Source organism: Triticum urartu, chromosome 4A (assembly GCF_056163025.1).
Source record: "Triticum urartu cultivar PI428250 chromosome 4A, HENAU_Tu73, whole genome shotgun sequence".
Lineage (NCBI taxonomy): Eukaryota > Viridiplantae > Streptophyta > Magnoliopsida > Poales > Poaceae > Triticum > Triticum urartu.
In genome coordinates, this window is record NC_141876.1 from 18,661,343 (window position 1) to 18,684,742 (window position 23,400).

The window sequence follows — 23,400 nt, forward strand, 5'->3', positions numbered from 1 at the left end:
AGCGGCCGCGCATAACCTTCCCTCGTTGGAGGCAGAGGCATGACAATAGACCCAGTTAGGACCTTCCCATAAAAGGCAAATGTGGCTGCACTGGTCAGCTCGATATGGTGGCACCATGACTCAGCCAACAGTTGTTCAAGTTAATTTAAGTCCGGTTAAACTTGAATGCAAATGATGCTGAGCCATATTAAAAATAACATGATGCACCATAATGCATGAGCATGATATGAACATAAGCATGGAGGTGCAACATAATCATCGAGCATATCCACAACATTAAATCATATATCCGAATGAGCAGGGCATACGGACGAGCATGAATATCACAAGCATAACACTACTCATAGCATAACATGATCACTAGCATCAACGATAAATACCAAGCAAGAACATAGCAATAATACTACCAAGTAAGCATGTAAACAAATAGTGCAACGGAAACATGCATAGCAACGGTTCTCGGTAACCGACATTAGTCATGCACCGCAGGACATGACCAACCCAATATGTACTACTATCAAGCATGACAATATGAAAGTAATACTAGCAAGTAATTCATGATAGCAAAGTGCAAGAAAGCATAGCATGGCAGTGAACACAAATCCATAAGCATCACGGAAACAGCGATAACCGTATCAAAACAAGAAGACATTTATTAAATATTCAAGTTGAAAACCATGGCTACTGCAGGGCCATCATGCAAGTGGGTGTTTTGGCTTGCCTGGGGGTTACGGAGACTCCAGGAAGAAGTGCGGTGAAGCCGCGGAACGAAACGCCGAACGGTTCTCTCTCGGAGGGGGATGATTAGAGGCAAGGGCAAAATGGTCATTTTCACTGTGGGACCACCTAGTGATAATGTTACCAGCAGAAATATCTTGACGAGATGAAGGAGTGAGCGTTGGTTTCACCTCAATCAGAGTTACGGTCGCGAGACAAGATGAAGGAGTGAGGTCGGGCAGGCTCTGGAGCGTCACAAGCAACCTTAAACAGGTCTCTAATGGTGGACAGTGGCTGGGCATGGCACGGGGACGGCTCTAGTGACACATTTATGGCGAAACAGGAGGGGGCCCGAGCACGGGGTGACGAAGTCAAGCACGGGGAAGCTCCTGGATAAGGTTTGAGGTCGAGAAGAGGAGGGAGACGACGGGAACAGCGCTGAGGTCTTGCGAGAGCGCGAGTTTTGGCTGGCACGACCCGTGGTCACTGCGTGAGCTGGTTCAAGCGGCGTGTTCTAGACAGGCCAACCATATCTAGTGGGTAGACCTCAGTGCCCTTAGTATATATGAAGAAAAAAATTGGTCCAGGGGCAAAGAAGAGATTTGCACCTAGCTCCAAAAGATTGCAACAGTAAGGTGTTTGTGCTGAGGTGAGGAGGATACAAGGGGGGATATACTTGGGGCTTTGTCACGGTGTGATCACACACTAAGATGATCACCTCTGTAAATTTTCAGCTCATTAGGATGAATATTAATGGTACTTGCTGTAGAAACCACCATAATGGCCAGAATTAGAGATGATGAAGTTGCACTCACATGAAGAGGAAAGTTGTCTAAAATTGGGCATGGCCTAATTATTTGAAGATATGAAGATGCTCAAAAAGTTTCAGGCCATTTGGATGAACCAAACTAGCAGTTGCTTCACAATGCTTTATTCTGACTAGAAACTTGGAAAAATTGCACAGGGCAAATTGTTTGATGAATTGAGGCAAAACTTGGTGGAGAGAGTTGATATGGATAGTAGAATGCCCTGGAAAATTTTCAGCTTAAATGAAGCAAGATAAAATATGGTTGCTTCACAAACTGAAAATCTGACCAGAAACTAAGATTTGGGGCTGGGCTCACATATATACATTGAATGAGCTCAAATCTTGTGTAGAGATTTTATTTGATGATATGAAGGACCATGCAAAATTTCAACTCATTTGGACCATCCTAGCTAGTACTTCCTTCACAAACAATTCCCTCAAACGGGAATTTGAAATTTTTTCTCAGGAATATTCACTTGGCAAATTAAGTTGAATTTTGGCATGAGGCAATTATTTGGACATTAAAAGGTGTCCAAAAAGTTTGGGGTCAATTGGGCAAAGGTAAATGACACTTGCTTCACAAACTGCCATTCAGGACAGAATAGGAAAGGAATTGATTGAGCATGATGAGGAACATGGCAATTGAAATATTTCGCCATATTTGAGGAAGATATGACCCAAGCAATTTATGAGAATTATTTGGGAATTTTAGGAGTGATGGAAATATAGGTTGCTTCACAACCTAGGGCAAATTGGGTTATTCCTTTAATAGAAAAAGGAATATTTCCAAGGAAAAGAATATTGGGGTTGGGCTAGGATGAAAATGGCAAGGTCTTGGGATGTACTTGAGGATGACAAGCCACTCTGGAAAGAAAGAAGAGGACATCTTCTTCAGTTTCCAAACCACATAGCCACGGAAAAAAAAACTCAAGCAAAAATCTCAGAAAATCAAAAGAAAAGAAAGGGCCAAAAATCAGGGTGTGACAGCCATTGACCCTCTTTCGGAGACCACCTGGCCATTCTATCACGAAGATAGGCACGAAGAAATCCTCGGGATGATGACAGCGTGCGGTCGGTGGGGGGTCATCCCCGAGGGTATGGAGGGCGTGGAGGACCCAAACCCATTCGCCTTTCAAGTGATCCCGAGCGATGCCAGTTCCAAAGACTCCAGAGGTGAGGAGGAGCTTGACGGCGTGGCCAACGAGGAGGCCCCGAAGGGGGATGAAATGGTGAAGCCTCCGCCAATGGCGAAGAAATGCGGGAGGGCTTTGGCGGGGGAGTAATCGGCCCGGAAGGCAGCAAATGGTGCCGCCTAGTCAAGATCATTGGTATGGGTAGGTTAGTTGTCCGCTCGTAGATGATGTCATACGACGCCGGCTCGTCCTTGGCCCGGCGCCCGATCTTCACGACATGGTAGTGCGGGGGCGACGCCGTCTTATCCTTGACACGGTGTCCGATCTGGACGCCGCGGTTGCGTTTGGGTGATGCCGACTCGTCCTTGACCCGCTGGAGCGGGGACGCTGGCCGGAGTTGGTTTCTCGGTGTGCGGTGTCTGCATTGAAGCGGCGACGCCCGAGAGGTCACATTCGTCAGCTTCGCCCTCCCATACGATCAAATTGGGGGCATCAATGTCGCCCACTGCATGCTCTAGGTCAGTATGAATGCGGCGCTCGCGTTCGATAAAAAGCACGGGAGAGGCGGTGGTTTTTTTGGTGGGACAGGGCAGTCAGATAAGGGTGTGGCTGACCACAAAGCCCCCGCCCCTGTTCTTATTGTTTCTGCAAAGGGCGCCTACGGGCGCGCTAGTTGGGCTCCGCCCATTTCCCTTTTTTCTTCTATTTTAAACGTTCAAAAAAATAATGCAGCACCAGACTTCAAACTCGCGACCAGCTTCTTCGAAGAAAACGACGGTAACCCTAGGTCATCGAAGGACTAGTGCTTTCTAAGGTTTTTTTTCCTTTATTTTATTTCTCTCTTCAATCGCGAGAATCCACCGGTATTGGGAAGCTTACACAAGCTTCCCAAACCAGCTTTTTACCGATTCGCTGGTCATTTCGGGGGTGGTTTTATTCCAGTTTTCTTTTTATTTATTTCTTAAATAAATCATGTTTTAAAAAACTATGAATGTTTTTAAAATTCGATGAATTTTTTTTCAAATTTGATGAATTTTTAAATTCAGATGCTTTTTTAAAATCAATGAACTTTTTTTAAATTAGATGAACTTTTTTCGAATTGAATGATTTTTTTAATTCGGTGAACTTTTCAAATTTTATGAACTTTTTAAAAATTTCTTGTGCAGTTTTTAATCACGGATTTTTTTCTAAAGCCAACCAGGCAATTGTTGATAGATCAACCGTGACCAGTCAGCAGCAAAAGCAAGCAACACCGAAGGGACGTGACCACGCGAGCACACTTGCTTGGGCCGGGCCCAAGAGTGCACCTGCCGTGGGTGCCGAAACTCCTAGTTGGCGCCTTTGGCGCTGACTAGGAGCTCCTAGGGACCTTTGTGAAAAAAGAAGGGTCGACAAGAAAGAACAGGGATAATATGGCCCATCAGCCCAATATAACCCAAAAAACAAAGTGTTATTTTTCATAAATCCTTCTTGCACTTTATTTTTTAGAGTAGACGTAGAAACTTTGAAGCTGGTAGTTTAGCAAAGCTTTCCTTACTAGATCTTGGTAGACATGTGTGGCTTGATGTACCCCCACGATTGTTGTCGAATAAAAAGGAACTAGGTTTACTCAACGCGCGGATTACCGATCAAACAGGGCGTTGTAGGCGTCTCATCTAGGAGCTGGCGCACGCAGCGGCTTGGTATGGGCCGACCCAGTTACACGAGTTGGGTGGTCGCCCGCTCGTTGTACGCTCGTTTTACGGTTGTCTGGTCAACGGTTCACTTCGCTAAAAAGAAAAGGTCAACGGTTCACCATTTGAACCAAGAAAAACCATGATTTTAGTTCGCAAAAATAAAAAAAAGTTATGAATTCAAAATGTTCACAGATTATGAAAAGTTCATCAAATTTGAAAAAATAAATGTTTTGAAAAAGTTCACCGAGTTCAATAAATCATAGAATTTGGAAAAAAAACATCAATTTTAAAAAACTTCATTGAATTTGAAAAAAAATCATCAAATTTGGTAAAAAGTTCACCGAATTTGAAAATAGGTTCATCGATTTTGGAAAAAGTTCATTGAATTTGAAAAAAATCGATTCTGGAAAAGGTTCGTTGATTTTGAAAAAAGTTCACCGAATTTGAAAAAAAGTTCAGCAAATTTGAAAAAAAATCATCGATTTCTTTTTGAAAAGTTCATCACTTTGTCTGCAGAAAAAAAAACACATGTCTAGACCGTCAAACGAACTAATACAGGCTCATGTTGGATGGCGGCCTATGCCTATGTTGGATGGCTTCGAAGGTCCGGACGTATGCAAGTGATTTGAGGGTTTAAACCGTCAAGCGGATCAATACATGCTCATGTTGGATAGTGCTCTCCAGCTAGTGCTTTTTAATAAGAGGGTGATGACTCAACATAAAAGTAATGGATAGGCCCTTCGCAGAGGGAAGTAGGGATTTGTAGAGGTGCCAGAGCTCGGTTTTAAAATAGAGATAAATTGTATTTTGAGCGGTATACTTTCATTGTCAACGTAACAACTAAGAGATGGCAATATCTTCCATACTAAACACATTATAGGCGGTTCCCAAACAGAATGGTAAAGTTTATACTCCCCCTCCACCAACAAGCATCAATCCATGGCTTGCTCGAAACAACGAGTGCCTCCAACATACATCAGGTCCCAGGGGGAGTTTTGCTTGCAATTAATTTTGAGTTAGTTTGCATAAAGTATGGGACTGGGCATCCCGGTGACCAGCCATTTTCTCGTGAGTGAGGAGCGGAGTCCACTCCTCTTGAGAATAACCCGCCTAACATGGAAGATAAGGACAGCCTTTGTTGATACATGAGCTATTCGAGCATACAAAACAGAATGTTTATTTGAAGGTTTAGAGTTTGGCACATACAAATTTACTTGGAACGACAGGTAGATACCGCATATAGGAAGGTATAGTGGACTCATCTGGAATAACTTTGGGGTTTAAGGGATTGGATGCACAAGCAGTATTCCCGCTTAGTACAAGTGAAGGCTAGCAAAAGACTGGGAAACGACCAACTAGAGAGCGACAACAGCCATGTACATGCATTAAAATTAATAAAGATTGGATGCAAGCATGAGTAGGATATAATCCACCATGAACATAAATATCGTGAAGGCTATGTTGATTTGTTTCAACTACATGCGTGAACATGTGCCAAGTCAAGTCACTTAAATCATTCAAAGGAGGATACCACCCCATCATACCACATCATAATCATCTCAATAGCATGTTGGCACACAAGGTAAACCATTATAACTCATAGCTAATCAAGCATGGCACAAGCAACTATGATCTCTAATTGTCATTGCAAACATGTTTATTCATAATAAGCTGAATCAAGAACGAGGGACTCATCATATTTACAAAAACAAAAGAGGTCAAGTTCATACCAGCTTTTCTTATGTCAGTCAGTCCATCATATATCATCATAATTGCCTTTCACTTGCACGACCGAACGGTGTGAATAATAATAAGAGTGTATGTGCATTGGACTAAGCTGAAATCTGCGAGCATTCAATAAACAGGAGAAGACAAGGCAATATGGGCTCTTGGTTAGATCAACAATAATGCATATAAGAGCCACTTCAACAATTTAATTATGGTCTTCTCCTACTGACCCCCAAAGAAAAGAAAAGAAATAAAACTATTTACACGGGAAATCTCCCAACAAGCAAAAGAAGAACGGGAAATATTTTTTAGGTTTTCTTTTTTAATTATTACTACTACAGCAGAAAAATAAACTAATACTAATTTTTTTGGTTTTTCTTAAGATTTACTAAACACACAAGAAGAAAGCAGGAAAAAGAAAATAAACTAGCATGGATATTACACTGAAAAAGTATGAGCACCGACATCTAGCAATGAGTGTGTGTGAACATAAATGTAATGTCGGTGAGAAATACGTACTCCCCCAAGCTTAGGCTTTTGGCCTAAGTTGGTCTATGGCCATGGCTGGCCTGGCGGATATCCATAGTAATAGTTGTTGGGGTCGTACTGTGATGCGGAAGAATAGTTGGGATCATACTGTGATGAATAAGAAGACTCTGACTGCCACTGGCTGACAGTCAGCTCTGGATCCCAAGAATAAACAGATTGTCGTGGAGGCTCATCTTGTGGTTCCTGTTCTGGGGCTGGTACAAGATTCTTGTAAGCTTGGACGGCAGCCCACATAACGAGGTAGGGTCCTACAAAATTAAACAAAGAAGGAGCGGGCAGGGTAATAGTCTCAGGGTGATGTTTGTTAAAGAATAATTGATACTTAAGCTCTCCTGCCCTATTCTTAACAAAGAAATCATGTGCCACCATACTTTTATGATCTAGATAAACACGGGGCAGCACATTTTCTTCCTTCTCAGCATGCCTAATAGGTATGTTAAAATGTGCAGCTAGGCGTGTGGCATAAACGCCTCCAAAGATGGGACCCTTAGTACGGTTCATACTTAACCGTCTAGCAATAATACCGCCCAAACTAAAAGTGTTATCACTGTATAAACCGTGGTGAAGAATAATTATATCAGGGATACTAAGGTTTCCACTGTTTCCGTGTCCAATTAAACAACGACTAGCAAATAATGCAAAGTAACGTAAAACAGGAAAATGCATGCTAGTGATTCATGCATCAGAAACCTTTCTAGTTTCTCCTACAGTGATAGTATCAATAAACCCAGCCACATCATCATGATGTGGTTCTTCTGTCTTGCCCTCAAAAGGGATTAAACAAATCCGACAGAAATCATAAAGTGACATCTCCTTATGCTCATCATATAAATGAAACTCCACCGTAGGTGGTGAGTTCCTAGAATGAAAATGAAAGTTTTAAACAAAAGTATTTGTGAGCAAGAGATACTGATCGCATTGGTCGTGGAGGAAAGCGGTGAGGCCTGCATTGTGAGCCAATTCATGAAAATCTTCATAGATACCGGCTGCTCTCAAGAAATCTTCAGAAGGCCATTCACACACCCGAATCTCCGCGGTGCGCGGCAAATTATACTTAGGCTTCGGTGCCTTTTCCTTTGAGCTTTGGCTTGATGAGCCCCTAAAAAAATCTCCTCATTATTTTTCTGAAATAATCTGAAATTCTTAGTAACTTCAAAATAAAAGTAACCAAACTCAATAAAACTGATAGCAACTACTCCTACAAGTGCCTAGAGCCTATATCAAGCATTAGAACTACTTGGAACCATATAAATTTGACATGCAAGCTCAAGAACATGGTCACCTATGCAGCGCAAATTTGAAAAGAATAAAGCACTAGAACAAGAACTAATTGGACCAATGGAGGAGTCACATACCAAGGGACAATCTCCCCAAGCAGTTTTGCGAGAGGTGCTTTGAGCAAGGAGATCGAAAATCACAGCAAAAGTGGCTGGAACTCGTGCTTGAGTTGGTTTTCAGGTTTGTGTGAGATAGAGGAAGAAGATGGGTGCTGGGATAAGTGGAGGAGGGCCACCGTGGGCCCACGAGGCAGGGGGCGCGCCCTATAGGGGGGGCGCCCACCACCCTCGTGACCAGGTGGCAGCTCCTCCCGCGGTACTTTCTTGCACAGTAAATCCTCAAATATTCCTGAAAAAACCATATTAAATTGGCATGTCATTCTGAGGACTTTTATTTTCGAGATATTTTTATATTGTACGGATAAGCCAGGAAACAGACAGAAAAATACTATTATTACTTTATTTAATATAAATAACAGAAAGTATAGAGAGGGTACAGAAGTTTGTGCTTCTAGTTTCATCCATCTCATGCTCATCAAAAGGAGTCCACTAACAAGGTTGATCAAGTCTTGTTAACAAACTCATTCCGATAATCATGAAACCGGAGAAATTTCAAATAACACTAAGTTACCTCAACGGGGATATGCACATCCCCTATAATAAGTATATCATATTTCTTCTTGACAATAGGAAGAGGAAATTCAAAACCTCCAAATATAATCGATGGAATTTTTCCAATAGAGTTGATACTATAAACTTGAGGTTGTTTCCTCGGAAAGTGTAGCATATGCTCATTACCATTAACATGAAAAGTGGCATTGCCTTTGTTGCAGTCAATAACAGCCCCTGCAGTATTAAGAAAAGGTCTTCCAAGAATAATAGACATACTATCATCCTCGGGAATATCAAGTATAACAAAGTCCGTTAAAATAGTAACGTTTGCAACCACAACAGGCACATCCTCACAAATACCGACGGGTATAGCAGTTGATTTATCAGCCATTTGCAAAGATATTTCAGTAGGTGTCAGCTTATTCAATTCAAGTCTACGATATAAAGAGAGAGGCATAACACTAACACCGGCTCCAAGATCACATAAAGCAGTTTTAATATAATTTCTTTTGATGGAGCAAGGTATAGTAGGTACTACAGGGTATCCAAGTTTCTTTGGTATTCCACCCTTAAAAGTATAATTAGCAAGCATGGTCGAAATCTCAGCTTCCAGTATCTTTCTTTATTAGTAATGATATCCTTCATATATTTAGCATAAGGATTTGTTTTGAGCACATCAGTTAATCTCATACGCAAAAAGATAGGCCTAATCATTTCAACAAAGCGCTCAAAATCCTCATCATCCTTTTTCTTGGATGGTTTTGGAGGAAAAGGCATGGGTTTCTGAACCCAAGGTTCCCTTTCTTTACCATGTTTCCTAGCAACAAAGTCTCTTTTATCATAATGTTGATTCTTTGATTGCGGGTTATCAAGATCAACAGCAGGTTCAATTTCTACATCATTGTTATTACTAGGTTGAGCATCATCATGAACATCAGCATTAATATTTTCATTAGGTTCATGTTCATTACCAGATTGTGTTTCAGCATCAGACATAGATATATCATTTGGATTATCAGGTGGTTCAACAATAGGTTCACTAGAAGTTTGCACAGTTCTATCATTTTTCTTCTTCTTCTTTTTAGAAGAACTAGGAACATCAATATTATTTCTTTGAGAATCTTGCTCGATTCTCTTAGGGTGGCCTTCAGGATACAAAGGTTCCTGAGTCATTCTACCAGTTCTAGTAGGCACTCTAACAGCATAATCATTTTTCTTACTATTCATTTCATCAAGCACTTCTTTTTGAGCTTTAAGTACTTGTTCTAGTTGAGTGGTAACCATAGAAGCATGTTTGCTAACAAGTTTAAGTTCACCTTTAATATCAGCCATATAATCACCCAAGCGTCTAATCATATAAGCATTTTCTTTTAATTGTCTACCAAAATAAGCATTGAAGTCGTCTTGCTTAAACATAAAGTTATCAAACTCATCCAAGCACTGACTAGCAATTTTAGTAGGAGGGACTTCGGCTTTATCATATCTATAGAGAGAATTTACCTTTACTACCTGAGTCGAGATATTAGGATCAGGAGGTTCTTCAATAAATAAAGAATTGAGATCATATGTTTCTTCAACAGGCGGTATATTAAGACCATGTATTTCTTCAATAGAAGGTAAATTCTTAACGTCTTCAGCTTTAATACCTTTTTCTTTTATAGATTTCTTTGCCTCTTGCATATCTTCGGGACTGAAAAATAGAACACCTCTCTTCTTCGGAGTTGGTTTAAGAATAGGCTCAGTAATTGGAGAAGGAGTTGGCTCAGGAGGTGCCCAATTATTTTCATTTGCCAACATATTATTCAATAGAATTTCAGCTTCATCTGGTGTTCTTTCCCTGAAAAGAGAACTAGCACAACTATCCAGGTAATCTCTGAAAGCATCGGTTAGTCCATTATAAAAGATATCAAGTATTTCAGGTTTCTTAAGAGGATAATCAGGCAAAGCATTAAGTAACTTGAGAAGCCTCCCCCAAGCTTGTGGGAGACTCTCTTCTTTAATTTGCACAAAGTTGTATATTTCCCTCAAAGCAGCTTGTTTCTTATGAGCAGGGAAATATTTAGCAGAGAAGTAATAAATCATATCCTGGGGACTACGCACACAATCAGGATCAAGAGAATTAAACCATATTTTAACATCACCCTTTAATGAGAACGGAAATATTTTGAGAATATAAAAGTAACGCGATCTCTCATCATTAGTGAACAGGGCAGCTATATCATTTAACTTAGTAAGATGTGCCACAACAGTTTCAGATTCATAGCCATAAAACGGATCAGATTCAACCAAAGTAATTATATCAGGATCAACAGAGAATTCATAATCCTTATCAGGAACACATATAGGTGAAGTAGCAAAGGCAGGGTCGGGTTTCATTTTATCTCTAAGTGATTCTTTGTTCCATTTAATTAATAACCTCTTAAGCTCATATCTATCTTTGCAAGCTAAAATAGCGGCAGAAGATTCCATATCGAAAAGATAACCCTCAGGAATAACATGCATATTTTCATCATCACTTTCATCATCGTATTCAGATTCAATAATTTCTTTTTCTCTAGCCCTAGCAATTTGTTCATCAAGAAATTCACTAAGGGGCACAGTAGTATCAGGCATAGAAGCAGTTTCATCATAAGTATCATGCATAGGAGAAGTGGCATCATCAATAACATGCGACATATCAGAACGAATAGCAGAAGCAGGTGTAGGTGTCGCTAACTTACTCATAATAGAAGGTGAATCAAGTGCAGAGCTAGATGGCAGTTCCTTACCTCCCCTCGTAGTTGAGGGATAGATCTTGGTTTTTGGATCTCTCAAGTTCTTCAGATATAAATTGTCCAGCAGATATAAATCCCAAGTGACTCAAAGAATAGAGCTATGCTCCCCGGCAACGGCGCCAGAAATTAGTCTTGATAACCCACAAGTATAGGGGATCGCAACAGCTTTCGAGGGTAGAGTATTCAACCCAAATTTATTGATTCGACACAAGGAGAGCCAAAGAATATTCTCAAGTATTAGCAACTGAGTTGTCAATTCAACCACACCTGGAAACTTAGTATCTGCAGCAAAGTGTTTAGTAGCAAAGTAATATGACAGTGGTGGTAGCGGCAACAAAAGCAAAGACAGCAAAAATAATGTTTTTGGTATTTTGTAGTGATTGTAACAGTAGCAGCGGAAAGTAAATAAGCGAGAACCTGTATATGGAAAACTCATAGGGACCGAATCAGTGATGGATAATTATGCCGGATGCGGTTCATCATGTAACAGTCATAACATAGGGTGACACAGAACTAGCTCTAATTCATCAGTGTAATGCAGGCATGTATTCCGTATATAGTCATACGTGCTTATGGAAAAGAACTTGCATGACATCTTTTGTCCTACCCTCCCGTGGCAGCGGGGTCCTATTGGAAACTTAGGGATATTAAGGTCTCCTTTTAATAGAGAACCGGAACAAAGCATTAGCACATAGTGAATACATGAACTCCTCAAACTATGGTCATCACCGGGAGTGGTCCCGATTATTGTCACTTCGGGGTTGCCGGATCATAACACATAGTAGGTGACTATAGACTTGCAAGATAGGATCAAAAACTCACATATATTCATGAAAACATAATAGGTTTAGATCTGAAATCATGGCACTCGGGCCCTAGTGACAAGCATTAAGCATAGCAAAGTCATAGCAACATCAATCTCAGAACATAGTGGATACTAGGGATCAAATCCTAACAAAACTAACTCGATTACATGATAAATCTCATCCAACCCATGACCGTCCAGCAAGCCTACGATGGAATTACTCACGCACGGCGGTGGGCATCATGAAATTGGTGATGGAGGATGGTTGATGATGACAACGCTGACGAATCCCCCTCTCTGGAGCCCCGAACGGACCCAGATCAGCCCTCCCGAGAGGTTTTAGGGCTTGGCGGCGGCTCCGTATCGTAAAACGCGATGATTTCTTCTCTCTGATTTTTTTCTCATCAAAACTCAATATATGGGGGTGGAGTTGGAGTCGGAGACGCAACAGGGGGCCCACGAGGTAGGGGGCGCGCCCTAGGGGGGGCACCCCCCCACCCTCGTGAGAAGGGTGTGGCCCCCCTGGTCTTCATCTTTAGCAAGGATTTTTTATTATTTTTTCTAAGATGTTCCGTGAAGTTTCAGGTCATTCCAAGAATATTTGTTTTCTGCACATAAAACAACACCATGGTAATTCTGCTGAAAATAGCGTTAGTCCGGGTTAGTTCCATTCAAATCATACAAATTAGAGTCCAAAACAAGGGCAAAAGTGTTTGGAAAAGTAGATACGATGGAGACGTATCACATGACTCAGCCAACAGTTGTTCAAGTTCATTTAAGTCCGGTTAAACTTGAATGCAAATGATGTTGAGCCATATTAAAAATAACATGATGCAACCATAATGCATGAGCATGATATCAACATAAGCATGGAGGTGCAACATAATCATCGAGCATATCCACAACATTAAATCATATATCCGAATGAGCAGGGCATACGGACGAGCATGAATATCACAAGCATAACACTACTCATAGCATAACATGATCACTAGCATCAACGATAAATACCAAGCAAGAACATAGCAATAATACTACCAAGTAAGCATGTAAACAAATAGTGCAACGGAAACATGCATGTAAGCAATAATACTATCAACGGTTCTCGGTAACCAACATTAGTCATGCACCACAGAACATGACCAACCAATATGTACTACTATCAAGCATGACAATATGAAAGTAATACTAGCAAGTAGTTCATGATAACAAAGTGCAAGAAAGCATAGCATGGCAGTGAACACAAATCCATAAGCATCACGGAAACAACGATAGCTGTATCAAAACAAGCAGACATTTATTAAATATTCAAGTTGAAAACCATGGCTACTGCAGGGCCATCATGCAAGTGGGTGTTTTGGCTTGCCTGGGGGTGACGCAGACTCTAGGAAGAAGTGCGGTGAAGCCGCGGAACGAAACGTCGGACGGTTCTCTCTCGGAAGGGGATAATTAGAGGCAAGGGCAAAATGGTCATTTTCACTATGGGACCACCTAGTGAAAATGCTACCAGCAGAAATATCTCGACGAGACAAAGGAGTGAGCGTTGGTTGCACCTCAATCGGAGTTACGGTCGCGAAGTTATGAGGTGTAGAAGATCAGGGACCAATCTATGAATATTTTCATCACCAACGGGTCCCTGAGTGAATAAGACAGAGGCATATATTAGTGATTACGCTTTCTGAATTGGAAAACGTATTCTTGCCTGGAGGAGGAAGAAAATACGCTTTCACTGATGGAAAACGCGTTCGGGTAAAACCCGTTTCCACTTAAACACGTGGACCCAGGGGGAGACACTTACAGGAGGGGCCCAGCGGCAGGGGGGCGCTGGCCTCGGTCGTCTTCTTCCTCCCGTGCCTCTGTTCCTCTCGTGGAATAGAGTAGGGGACAGGGGAGGAAGCGGCCAAGGGGCCGGCGGGCGCAGGCCACCTCCGGCCGAGCCGAGGCCACCGGCGGGTGCGCGGGACCGAGGCGCCTCCATTCAGGGAAGACACAACCGCCGGGGAGGAGTGAGGTGGAGGGGAGAGGCGGCGCCAGAGGAGGCCAGGGGCGGCGGCCGTGGTGGTGTTCCGGCGAAATGGGCGAATCCGACGAGGGGGCAAGGGGGTGGGAGTGGAACGAGTAGAACTCGTTGGATGTGGTAGGAGGAGGATAGGAGGCTCGGTTTGGTCGGAACCAAGCCGAGGCCGAGGCGGCCATGGAAGACAGAGGCGAACTCCGGCGAGATGTGGCGATCCTGGTGACCAAATGAGGCGAGGGAGAGATGGGTGAGGTGCGGGAGAGATCGTGCAGGCTCTATAGCTTCAACAGGTCTCTAATGGTGGACAGTGGTTGGGCATGGCACGGGCACGGCTTTAGCGATGCATTTATGGCGAAACAGGAGGGGGCCCGAGCACGGGGTGACGAAGTCGAGCACGGGGAAGCTCCTGGATAAGGTTTGAGGTCGAGAAGAGGAGGGAGACGACGGGAACAGCGCTGAGGTCTTGCCAGAGCGCGAGTTTTGGCTGGCACGACCCGTGGTCACCGCGTGAGCTGGCTCAAGCGGCGTGTTCTAGACAAGCCAACCATATCTACTGGGTAGACCTTAGTGCGCTTAGTATATATATGAAGAAACAAATTGGTCCAGGGGCAAAGAAGAGATTTGCACCTAGCTCCAAAACATTGCAATAGCAGGTGTTTGTGCTGAGTTGAGGAGGATACAAGGGGGTATAGATTCGGGACTTTGTCATGGTGTGATCACACACTAAGATGATCACCTCTGTAAATTTTCAGCTCATTAGGACGAATATTGATGGTACTTGCTGTAGAAACCACCATAATGGCTAGAATTAGAGATGATGAAGTTGCACTCACATGAAGAGGAAAGTTGGCTGAAATTGGTCATGGCCCAATTATTTGAAGATGTGAAGATGCTCAAGAAGTTTCAGGCCATTTGGATGAACCAAACTAGCAGTTGCTTCACAGTGCTTTATTCTGACCAGAAACTTGGAAAAATTGCACAGGGCAAATTGTTTGATGAATTGATCCAAAACTTGGTGGAGAGAGTTGACATGGATAGTAGAATGCCCTGGAAAAGTTTCAGCTTAAATGAAGCAAGATAAAATATAATTGCTTCACAAACTGAAAATCTGACCAGAAACTAAGATTTGGGGCTGGGCTCACATATATACATTGAATGAGCTCAAATCTTGTGTAGAGCTTTGATTTGATGATATTAAGGACCATGAAAAATTTCATCTCATTTGTACCATCCTAGCTAGTACTTCCTTCACAAACAATTCCCTCAAACGGGAATTTGAAAATTTTGCTCAGGAATATTCACTTGGCAAATTAAGTTGAATTTTGGCATGAGGCAATTATTTGGACATGAAAAGGTGTCCAAAAAGTTTGGGGTCAATTGGGAAAAGATAAATGGCACTTGCTTCACAAACTGCCATTCCAGGACATAATAGGAAAGGAATTGATTGAGCATGATGAGGAACATGGCAATTGAAATATTTCGCCATATTTGAGGAATATATGACCCAAGAAATTTATGAGAATTATTTGGGAATTTTAGGAATGATGGAAATATAGGTTGCTTCACAATCTAGGCCAAATTGGGTTATTCCTTTAATAGGAAAAGGAATATTTCCAAGGAAAAAAATATTGGGGTTGGGCTAGGATGAAAATGGCAAGGTCTTGGGATGTACTTGAGGATGACAAGCCACTCTGGAAAGAAAGAAGAGGACATCTTCTTCAGTTTCCAAACCACATAGCCACGGAAAAAAAAACTCAAGCAAAAATCTCAGAAAATCAAAAGAAAAGAAAGGGCCAAAAATCAGGGTGTGACAGCCATTGACGCTCTTTCGGAGACCACTGGCCATTCTATCACGAAGATAGGCACGAAGAAATCCTCGGGATGATGACAGCGTGCGGTCTGTGGGGGGTAATCCCCGAGGGTATGGAGGGCGTGGAGGACCCAAACCCATTCGCCTTTCAGGTGATCCCGAGCGATGCCAGTTCCAAAGACTCCAGAGGTGAGGAGGAGCTTGACGGCGTGGCCAACGAGGAGGCCCCGAAGGGGGATGAAATGGTGGAGCCTCCGCCAATGGCGAAGAAATGCGGGAAGGCTTTGGCGGGGGAGTAATCGGCCCGGAAGGCAGCAAATGGTGCCGCCTAGTCAAGATCATTGGTATGGGTAGGTTAGTTGTCCGCTCGTAGATGATGTCATATGACGCCGACTCGTCCTTGGCCGGGCGTCCGATCTTGACGCCATGGTAGTGCGGGGGCGACGCCGTCTCACCCTTGACACGGTGTCCGATCTGGACGCCGCGGTTGCGCTTGGGTGATGCTGACTCGTCCTTGACTTGCTGGAGCGGGGACGCTGGCCGGAGTTGGTTTCTCGGGGTGCGGTGTCTGCATTGAAGCGGCGACGCCCGAGAGGTCACGTTCGTCAGCTTCGCCCTCCCATACGATCAAATTGGGGACATCAATGTCGCCCGCTGCATGCCCTAGGTCAGCATGAATGCGGTGCTCGTGTTCGATAAAAAGCACGAGAGAGCGGTGGTTTTTTTGGTGGGACAGGGCAGTCAGACAAGGGTGTGGCTGACCACAAAGCCCCCGCCCCCTGTTCTTATTGTTTCTGCAAAGGGCGCCTACGGGCGCGCTAGTTGGGCTCCGCCCATTTCCATTTTTTTCTTCTATTTTAAACGTTCAAAAAAATAATGCAACACCAGACTTCAAACTCGCGACCAGCTTCTTCGAAGAAAATGACGGTAACCCTAGGCCATCGAAGGATTAGTGCTTTCTAAGGTTTTTTCCTTTATTTTATTTCTCTCTTCAATCGCGAGAATCCACCAGTATTGGAAAGCTTACACAAGCTTTCCGAACCAGTTTTTTACCGATTCGCTGGTCATTTCGGGGGTGGTTTTATTCCAGTTTTCTTTTTATTTATTTTTTAAACAAATCATGTTTTAAAAAAACTATGAATGTTTTTCAAATTCGATGATTTTTTTTCAAATTTGATGAACTTTTAAATTCAGATGATTTGGGCGGTCTTTGGCGCTGACTAGGAGCTCCTAGGGACCTTTGTGAAAAAAGAAGGGTCGACAAGAAAGAACGGGGATAATATGGCCCATCAGCCCAATATAACCCAAAAAATAAAGTGTTATTTTTCATAAATCCTTCTTGCACTTTATTTTTTAGAGTAGACGTAGAAACTTTGAAGCTGGTAGTTTAGCAAAGCTTTCCTTACTAGATCTTGGTAGACATGTGTGGCTTGATGTACCCCCACGATTGTTGTCGAATAAAGAGGAACTAGGTTTACTCAACGCGTGGATTACCGATCAAACAGGGCATTGTAGGCGTCTCATCCAGGAGCTGGCGCACACAGCGGCTTGGTATGGGCCGACCCAGTTACACGAGTTGGGTGGTCGCCCGCTCGCTGTACGCTCGTTTTATGGTTGTCTGGTCAACGGTTCACTTCGCTAAAAAGAAAAGGTCAACGGTTCACCATTTGAACCAAGAAAAACCATGATTTTAGTTCGCAAAAATAAAAAAAAAGTTATGAATTCAAAATGTTCACAGATTATGAAAAGTTCATCAAATTTGAAAAAATAAATGTTTTGAAAAAGTTCACCGAGTTTCAATAAATCATAGAATTTGGAAAAAAAATCATCGATTTGAAAAAACTTCATTGAATTTGAAAAAAATCATCAAATTTGGGAAAAAGTTCACCGAATTTGAAAATAAGTTCATCGATTTTGGAAAAAGTTCATTGAATTTGAAAAAAATCAATTCTGGAAAAGGTTCATTGATTTTGAAAAAAGTGCACCGAATTTGAAAAAAAGTTCAGCAAATTTTAAAAAAATCATTGATTTTTTTTGAAAAGTTCATCACTTTGTCTGCAGAAAAAAAAACACACACGTCTAGACCGTCAAACGAACTAATACAGGCTCATGTTGGATGGCGGCCTATGCCTATGTTGGATGGCTTCGAAAGTCCGGACGTATGCAAGTGATTTGAGGGTATAAACCGTCAAGCGGATCAATACATGTTCATGTTGGATGGCCGCTTTTTTTTTAGAACAGAGGCTCAAGAAAGAGCCCGGTTTTGAATTAACAAAGCCATCAACCAGTCAGGATTACAAACTCGAAACCAACACAAGAAAGCAGAAAAACGACAAGATACAAAGGAGTTGGATGGCCGCTCATGCCTATGTTGGATGGCTTCAAAGGTCCAGACGTATGCAAGTGATTTGACTGTCGACTTTGGAGATGCCTGACTACGAGAGCAAGATACAAGCAGTAATGTTTCACTACTGAACGAACAGCGCGTGATTTGAGGGTCTAAACCGTAAGCAGACCAATACATGCTCATATTGAATGGCGGTCCATGCCTGTAGGAAAGTGATTTAAGGGTCAACTTTGAAGATGTAGGCAAGTGATTTAAGGATCGACTTTGAAGATGCCCTGACTACGAGAGCAAGATACGAGCAGTAATGTTTCACTACCGGACTAACAGCCCGCGACCATGGAGCCAGATAAACCAGCGCACGCACCGCCGGACGTAAAGGCTTCACTAAAATTAGTTATCAACTACATCCAGTTACCACTAGGAAATTAATGATAAAAAAGATTGGGTTTAGGCTTAGTTTAGCAAGTCTATATATATAGACCTCACATGGCTAGCATAGAACATAGTGGACACACACGGCCAACAAATATAGTCGATACAATGCAGAAGATTTTTAGTAATACAAGTCCATTGGCAATGCAACACATCATACGCATCACGGATGAGGTAGGAAAGACTTCTTAAGATTTTTTTGGACCGGGGCTTTGACCATGCCTTCGAACAATTTGAACTCAAACTTCTTTCCAGCCTGCACACCAATCATAGCAGCCTGCTGTACAAGCTTCTTACTTAACATCCCTAATTGTTTCAGCAGCATTCGATATTTGCCTGTATAAACGACAGTAAAAAAATCTATTAGATGATATGAAATATCTACTTGCAGAGGTTAAATCATCTAAACATTGACTATAAAGACCCATAAACAAACTATTATCCAATTAAATTAAAATTCCAACAACCGCTCTGCTCTTACTAACATTAGCAATTTTGTTCACGCCCTCTCTTTCTGAGTGTATTGAGTATTCTTGTCATACAACACCCAGTTTCCGGAACTTGCAAGTTCTCTTCCATTCCATGCAACTCCCTGTGTTTCAAATTCTAGATTTGTCCCAAGTCTAACATTTCTATCTTTGGCCATCAATTCCTATAAATTTGTACAGTATAATGACGAGCCTAATTCTCATGGCAAATCTAAAAATATAAATCTTATAATCTCAAACTATAGAGTGAATTTCACTTTTTATCCATAGTCTAACATTTGTGACAGCAATTACCACATTTAATAGGAATTCCTCCTGTTTATCCTATTTAGTCCAACTCTAATATCTGACGAATGGTACGAATATAGGGACAGTATTGAATGCATTCACCAGTTAACATTCCCATTTAGTGAAACATTTGCCAGTTTATTCAGTTATATTTGGTAGGACTCGTTCATCAGGTCTACGTGGGCATGCGCGACTTCAACAATCCTAGCTGCTTCTACTACGATCTTGGTTGTTGCTACTGTCGCTTGCTTCATCGATCGCTTGGCCGAAACCTGAAAAGAGAAGCTAGAGCATGCACACTTGTCCTGTACATGCATGGCACACAGAAATTTTATGCTACGTACTAGTACTAGAACAAAAACAATAATTACCAAAAATACAACCAAAATACTCTACTTAAGTGGACTACTACTAGTGCCCTATTATGCTCTGGCTAGCTCTCGCGTTTAGTTCTATCTGGCTAGCAGAAGGTGAGAACATTGTGGCAGCAACAGTTGCCACACAAAGGTACAGATGAGGACCTGAGAAGGTAGTCGGATATTAAATATGCCAGGGCAAAATATGTTTCTGATATTGCAAAGCCACATAGAGCTGATAACTCGGTGCAACCTTACAGAATGGGTTAAGTTTAAAAGGGGGTGAAAGCTGACACAACTTTTACTAAATGGGATAAGTGGGAAGAAATTCTGCTAAATGGGCCAATTGTTAAACTAGGGGGTGAAAAATGGAGTTCACACTAAACTATACGCATTTCTAGAAACCGATAGTTATTCAAGAATCAAGATAGAAAGAAAGGTTTGACTTTGGACAAAACTAGAATGACAACTAATATGAAGTAGAGGGAGACCCTAAATGTACTGCCATTTTTACAGGGGCCACAGATCCACTGCAATATTTCCCCTCAAATAAGCCAACCATAGGGATTGCCAATTTTGTCCCACTAAGAAACAGCTGGGTTAGCTAAGCTTACCTATTTTGCTTATTTTGTGTGATGGAAATAATTTCGGTTCCATAAAAGAAATAAACGATTAACACAAAAGCAAGATTATGTACCAAGCAGGTGCACACAACAAAGGAAAACATTGCTTTATTGGTGCACATAGTGCATCTTATTGTTTATAGACAATGGCCAGGGAAATTGTCACGAAACACACAATGCATGGAAGCTGAATCCTGGGCATGAGATAACCTACCAATGGTGTGCAATATTTTCCCCTCAAATAAGCCAACTATAGGATTATTTCCTTGGTGCACCGTTTCAACAACGGCTGTGGATCAATAGGGTTTAGTTACACCACATGGCGTGCAAGATACAGCACATGGCGCACTCATGAAATCATTCATGTGCAACACACCATAAGCAAGCAGAAACATCGGTTAGGGAACAATGCGGTGAAGTTAAGCTGGACAGTCTTTTACTTTTGTGCATTGAATGAAGCCTTTTTAATACATCTCATCAAACAGAAACCACAGAATTTAAATGTGGTAACAGGGAGCAGCAAGTGCTGAATTTTTGGATGGAAACGTAAATGCTAACAAGATAAATGCAGACACAATGTTCACCATCCTGAAACAAATACAGTAGTTATTCTGAAACAACAAATCAGATAGATCTAGAGAATACTAGCTGGTAGCTGCACATGATCAAACCAAATAATAAATAATGAAAACCAGAATTGTAATGGACGATGGAACACATTCTTTTGTGAGATTAACATGCACAACATAATAAGAACATAGATGTAACAAATCAACACCCACTCGGTAAAAGTACCTAAAGTACTCTCCTGCTGCCCGTACAAGCTGGTTTACCATTGATACTTCAGTTTGTACCTCATTTTGCTAAGCAAGAATGTGAAAGCTCTAAACAAAATTACCTGGTCGGTGAGAGAATGCCCAGATGCTTGGAGATCCCACTCTCAAGGTAGGTGAAATGATAACCCAGGCGTCTTCCAGAGCCAAAATTAGCCACGCCTTTTACAGTCTTGTTCCTCATATCAAGAGCAATCACACAGGCCTTAACCTGACGGGGATCAAGTGTGTGCATGAGGTAAACAACATCACCATCATGCAAGCTAAGAGCAGGATAGCCTACACAAATTTTCTTCAGGTTTGGCTTGGTATCATCACCCTCCTGCGGATTAGGTAACATTTGGGCATACACAGGGTTATCCACTGGGACATCATCACAGCATCTGATAGTGCAGTCCTCCTCCCAGTTACTACCAGAACCAATGCTTGAAATTTTTATCTTTTTTGTTGCAGCAATCCAACCTTCTAATATCGGGGAGCTTCCAGTGTATGAGCTCGGTCTGACATTATTGTGCATCTCGAAATACTTGATGTAACCTTGGAGGACAACGATGTTCCGAACAGACAACGGATAACACTGTAGTGGCTCGGGCGACAGCGGCGAAGGCAGCGGGACGTAGCGAAGGCTCTAGTTGCTGTCAAGGAGGAGAAGGTCACAGATGATAATGCCGCGCCTAAGGTCGACCCAACCAACGGAGCCATGCTCCCCTCCGATGGTGATCCCCTTGTTGAGATAATGGAACTCAAAATCCGGCGGCGAATCAAGGTGCATCAGCTTGGTGCTCCATGTCTTTGTCTTGGAGCTGTACAGGTGGAGATTAAAGTGCCCGTTGGTGAACTCCGGCTCAACGAAGGCCCAGCGGAGCACGGCGATGAAGAACATGTCCTGGTCGCGGCGGCGCAGCAACACGACCTCGTGCTCGAAGAAGGTGAAGTCGGGGGGCGAGTGGATGAGCTTGACCGACGGCGGAGTATTCTTGGTGCCGGCCTGGTAGACGAAGTAGCGGATGTTCTTGGGGTACAAGTACTGGCGCCTGGGGCAGATGATGATGTAGAGCAGGGCGAGGCCGTCCTCCGTGTAGCAGACCTTGGGGATGCTGCCGTACGCGTCGGGCTTCAGATCTGGGCAGTGGACGGTGAAGCAGGAGACGCGCGGCGGGGCAGCCGGCCAGAAGGTGACCAAGATGCGCTTGCCCTTCTTCTTGGTCCTACTCCTGCGGCCATTGGCAGTGGTGGCGTTGGTGCGGTCGCTGAGGTAGCCGAACGAGTCGATGAGGATGGTCTCCGGAAGAGGAGAGTCCGGATCCTTGGGGTGGATGGGCGGAGGGATCGTGAGCAGCCAGAATTCATGGTTATCCATGCCCATGGCAACCGAGGAGGTCGATGCGGAGGTGGCGGCCGGAGGAGGAATGGGAGTGGAAACCCTAACGCAGGGAGGAGAGATGAATCTAAGGATGGGCTCGCTGGCACACACTAAACGAGTCGATATTTTATCTCGGGGACTCAGGCGCACAGAGGAGGCAACGACTGGGCCGGCCCGACTCTGTAGCGCTCGGTACTGTAGCAATCAGCTCATTGTTGCATCATTCTCAAAAACAAAAAGCTCATTGTTACCACATTCTTTCCTAAGGGGCGACCGAGAGGCGATCGCAAGGAGGGTCCACCACGTTCTTTCCTAAGGGGCGACCGAGAGGCGATCGCAAGGCGATCGGGAGGCGGCGTCTAGGTTTAGGTTTTCGAGCGTAGGGTGGTGGTGATCTCGGGCATCGGATCTGTAGCGATGGCGCTGCGGTCTCCGGTGGCTACGGTGTTTTGGCTCCCACTTGAAGGCGGGGCTCATGGCGTCGACTTCGAGTAGGGGAGGGAGGTCTTCCTCAACGGCGGCGACTCCGACGAAGGCGGCCCAACCGGAGGTGGCGGAGCAGATCAACATGGTGAAGGGGGGATCTTCTGTATCCCCAGATGGCAAGACGTCGGAGGCGGCTGCATACCTGTCGGCGAAGATGGGGGGCCTGGCGCTGACTGAGAAGGAGGCGGCGGGTTTTGTATTCGGTGAGCCAGGATCATCGAGGAAGCAGGTTCCAAAGTGGGCAGTCGTAGGGAAGTCCTTTTCCCCGCGGCCGCTGA

The 23,400-nt window shown here is 43.2% G+C and overlaps 1 pseudogene; it reads right to left on the reverse strand.

Moving 5' to 3' along the window:
• Positions 1-21,334: 21,334 nt before the first annotated feature.
• Positions 21,335-22,639, reverse strand: LOC147974509 (uncharacterized; annotated as a pseudogene).
• Positions 22,640-23,400: the final 761 nt, after the last annotated feature.